Source organism: Nelumbo nucifera, chromosome 3 (genome assembly GCF_055504915.1).
Source record: "Nelumbo nucifera cultivar China Antique chromosome 3, China Antique-T2T, whole genome shotgun sequence".
NCBI classification, from domain to species: Eukaryota; Viridiplantae; Streptophyta; class Magnoliopsida; order Proteales; family Nelumbonaceae; genus Nelumbo; species Nelumbo nucifera.
Window position 1 is genome coordinate 102,515,439 of NC_142651.1, and position 4,962 is coordinate 102,520,400.

Genomic DNA, 4,962 nt, shown 5'->3' on the forward strand with positions numbered 1-4,962 from the left:
TTCCGTTGCCGGGAATCGAACCCGGGTCTCCTGGGTGAAAGCCAGATATCCTAACCGCTGGACGACAACGGATTTGTTGATTCAACTTTGTTATTTTATGTACAACTACACCAAGCTCTCTCCCCCCTCCGCCCATTGGATTATCCATATATATCTATTTATATCTATATCTATATCAATATCAATATAAATCTATTAAGCTGAAATGTGTAGGGTGAGAGAAATGGAATTTAATAGTATTTTTTGCTCTTTTTTATAGAAATTATAAGGATGCTACTCTCTCTTTTTCTTACAAATTACAACAATGCCACTCTCTCTCTTTTTCTTACAAATTACAAGAATGCCATCTCTCTCCTTATAAATTACAAGAATGCCACACTCTCTCCAATTGAGGGAGACCTTAGCTCGACGTCTCGGCTGCTAGGGGACCTGCAATCAAAGGTAGTCGAGATCGAGTTGAGCTGAGCTAAGTTTGAACTTCTGAGCTCAAGCTCAAGTCTCTAATTCGAATCAAGTTCGAGCTAGACGACACCTCGACCACTGAGGGAGACCTCGGCTCGGCACCTTGGTCACTAAGGGAGATCTCGGCTCAACACCTCGACAATTGAGGGAGACCTCAACTCGACACCTTGTCAACTAAGGGAGACCTTAGCTTGGCACCTCGCCTGCTAGGACCTCAGCTCGACACTTCAGCAGCTGAGGGAGACATCTGTTTGGCACCTCGGCAATTGAGGGAGACCTCGGCTTGGCACCTCGATTGCTTGAGAGACCTACAATCAAAGGTAGCCGAGCTCGAACTTTCGAGCTTTTGTCTCGAGCCTAGATCGAGCTTGAGCTCAAGTCTCTAATTTGAATCAAGCTCAAGCCTAATAGTTTATGAGCGAGCCCCTGCAACGCAGGGCCCCCCTCTGCTAGTAAATATATTAAGTTGAAATATGTACGTAAGAAGGCATGAGGATAAGGGAAATGGAACCTAATAGTATTTTTTGCATTTTTTTCATAGAAATTACAAGAATGCCACTCTCTACCAACTCTTTCTCTCTTTTACTTTTTTTCCCTTTCAAATTACAAGAATGCCACTCTCTCCTACCGACTCTCTTTCTTGCTTTTTTTTCTTTCAAATTACAAGAATGCCACTTTCTCTCCTACCAACTCTCTCTCTCTCTCTCTCTTACAAATTACAAGAATGCCATATCTCTCTTTCTCATGCCATCTCTCTCTCCTTATAAATTATAAGAATGCCACTCTCTCTCCAACTAAGGAAGACCTCAGCTCGGCATCTCGGCTGCTAGGGACCTGCAATCAAAGGTAGTCGAGTTCGAGCCGAGCTAAGCTTGAACTTCTGAGCTCAAGCTCAAGTCTCTAATTTGAATCGAGCTCAAGCTAGATGACACCTTGACCACTAAGGGAGACCTTGGCTCGGTCACTGAGGGAGATCTTGGCTCAGCACCTCGACAATTGAGGGAGACCTCAGTTTGGCACCTTGTCAACTAAGGGATACCTTAGCTCGACACCTCACCTACTAGGGAAACCTCAACTCGACACTTTAGCAGTTGAGGATGACCTCGATTTGGCACCTCGGAAATTGAGGGAGACCTCGACTGCTTGAGTGATCTACAATCAAAAGTAGCCCTGAGCTTGAACTTTCGAGCTTTTTGACACAAGTTGAGCTCGAACTCAAGTCTCTAATTCGAATCGAGCTTGAGCCTGATAGTTTATGAGCGAGCCCCTGCAAGACAGGGCCCCCTCTGCTAGTAAATATATTAAGCTGAAATGTGTACTTAAGAAGGCTTGAGAATGAGGGAAATGGAATCTAACAATATTTTTTGCCTTTTTTCTTAGAAATTACAAGAATGCCACTCTCTACCAACTCTCTCTCTCTTTTGCTTTTTTTTTTCTTTCAAATTACAAGAATGACACACACTCTCTCTCTTGCTTTTGTTCTTTCAAATTACAATAATGCCACACTCTCTCCTACCAACTCTCTCTCTCTCTCCTTATAAATTACAAGAATGTCACTCTCTCTCCAACTGAGGGTGACCTCAGCTTGGCATCTCGGCTACTAGGGGACCTGCAATCAAAGGTAGTTGAGTTCGATTCTAGCTGAACTCAAAATTCAGAGCTCAAGCTAGACGACACCTCGACCATTGAGGGAGACCTCGGCTTGGCACCTTGGTCACTGAGGGAGATCTCGACTCAGCACCTCGACAAAATGAGGGAGACCTTGGCTTGACACCTTGTCAACTAAGGGAGACCTTAGCTCAACACCTCATCTGCTAGGGAAACCTCAGCTCGACATTTCAGCAGATGAGGGAGACCTCAACTGCTTGAGAGGCTTGCAATCAAAGGTAACTGAGCTCGAACTTTTGAGCTTTTTGACTCAAGCCGAGCTCGAGTTCGAGCTCAAGTCTCTAATTCGAATCGAGCTCGGGTCTGATAGTTTATGAGCAAGCCCTTGCAACGGAGGGCCCACTCTGCTAGTAAATATATTAAGCTGAAATGTGTACGTAAGAAGGCATGAGGATGAGGGAAATGGAATCTAATAGTATTGTTTGCCTTTATTCGTAGAAATTACAAGAATGCCACACTCTCCTACTCTCTCTCTCTCATGCCATCTCTCTCTCTCTCCTTATAAATTACAAGAATGCCACTATCTCTCCAACTGAGGGAGGCCTCATCTCGGCATCTCGGCTGCTAGGGGACCTACAATCAAAGGTAGTCGAGTTTGAGCCGAGCCAATCTCGAACTTCTGAGCTCAAGGTCAAGTCTCTAATTCGAATCGAGCTCGAGCTAGACGACACCTCGACCACTGAGGGAGACCTCGGCTCGGCACATTGGTCATTGAGGGAGATCTCGGCTCAACACCTCGACAACTGAGGGAGACCTTAGCTTAGAACCTTATCAACTAAGGGAGACCTTAGCTTGACACCTTGCCAGTTAGGGAAACCTCAACTTGACACTTCAGTAGCTGAGGGAGACCTCGATTTGGCACCTCGGCAATTGAGGAAGACCTCGGCTCGGAACCTTAGCTTGGCACCTCGGCTACTTGAAAGACCTACAATCAAAGATAGCCGAACTCGAACTTCCGATCTTTTGACTCGAGCCAAGCTCGAGCTCAAGTCTCTAATTCGAATCAAGCTCGAACCTGATAGTTTATGAGCGAACCCCTGCAACGTAGGGCCCCCTTTGCTAGTTTTCCATTAAATATCTTTGAAACTCTTTTGACACTAGTAAATGGATTGGGTGGGGTTAAGGGCCAACCCCCCAACCATGAACAATGACCTAATAAAGGGCCAAAATCAAGCCTATCCCTTGGGTCCAGCCATATACTGAGGTTAAAGCTTAGGTTTTTTTCAACACAACTTAGGTTTAGTTGGGAGGGATAATCATTTCTAGCTTGGCCCAACCTTTAATGTGTATAAATATTACATGCATTATTGTATAGTTATAAAACACAATATATATGTCATATATTATAAAATAGTATATATTATTAATAAAAATATATTAAAAGTTATGGGCATGGAAACTCATTCCTCTTTCTTTTTCTCTTTTTAATTCTCCAGAAAATTACAAATGGAACGAAAAAACACCAAACTATTGAAATTGTTACTCAAATATATTAGAATGCCGATGAATTTTAAAATATACTCAAAATATGTTTTTATTTACTTTGTTTTGAGTAATATGACAAATTTTCATAATTAATATAGTCATTTACAGAGAACAGTTTCTACCAAATACCGAGAATCTATCTCTCTATATACTTAAAAAATAGTTGTCCACATTGGTTTATTTCATCTATATTTATATTTCTTCCCAAGGCTCTTAGAATTTTATATTTTTTGAATTGAAAAAATAAAAAAACAAATATGAGGCTATTTAAACTTGTTCACAAGTTTTAGAGAACTGCACATGGTTGGCTGTAAATAATAGAGGGTCTATTTGGTTCATAGTTGAATAAAAAATTCATAATCCCTTAGAATGGGAATGGGAATGGTCTATTCCCATATGCTCATTTTGAAAAGAGTATAAATACAAATATATATATACAAGGTTTTTCACTCTACATTTTTATATTTATGCTCTCCCCAAATAGTTGGAATTTGGATTCCAGATCTCTATTCGCATGAAGTACATGGCTAGTGCTTATTTTTAAAATGAGAATTTATGATGTAAAAAATATATGGTATTGGAAGAGTCTTGACCAATAACCCCTTGATTGGTCATAAGTTTTTTCGGATATGATGTCTTTCCGGTATCCTTTTAAAATAATTGCTCCTAGACTAGTAGATTATGGCCATATTTTAATTTTGGGTAAAATATGAAAACCTCCCATGAAATTTCTAATAATCATAAAAACCTTTCTTATAGTTTTACTTTAACAAAATCCCTCCGGAACTTTTAAAGAATTCGACAAAAACTTCCCTTTCGTTATTAACCCTGATAAAAAAACATTAAATTGATGCATAAATCTTTTTCAAGTACCCATTTTACCCTTTTGTAAAATAACCCATGTTCAAGGTGTCCAAATGCAAAATTTTGCCATGTCAGCCACCATGAGCCATGCATGAATTTTGCCGCTTAAGTATCAAACTCCGTTAAGATTTTAGAAGCAACTTTCTTTTCTGATTCCTGGAGATCTCTTGCTTTTACAAAAACTTGGAAAGCATTTTGTTATCCTTGTTGGCTTTGTTACGAAAACCTCCCATGTAGTTAAGGGTGTCAATGGACCAGTTTTGGTTTGGACCCTGTCCAGTCTAAAATCAATTTGGATGGATTGGACGGACCAAAAAGACAGTGGATTGGACCAATCCAATCCAAAATATTTATTAGATTGGACTGGACCTGGTTTGTCGGTAATAAATTCATATTGGATTTGGTTGGATTAAGCCAATATCCAGCCCATTGATATAAGATAAGAATATAGGTGTCAATGGACTGGGTTTGGATTGAAACCAA

The 4,962-nt window shown here is 40.5% G+C and overlaps 1 non-coding gene across 1 annotated transcript; it reads right to left on the reverse strand.

The window, feature by feature from the left end:
* TRNAE-UUC (transfer RNA glutamic acid (anticodon UUC)) lies at nucleotides 1-72 on the reverse strand. The gene has a single exon. It is a non-coding gene; the product is annotated as a tRNA-Glu (tRNA).
* Between the last annotated feature and the right edge of the window lie 4,890 nt (nucleotides 73-4,962).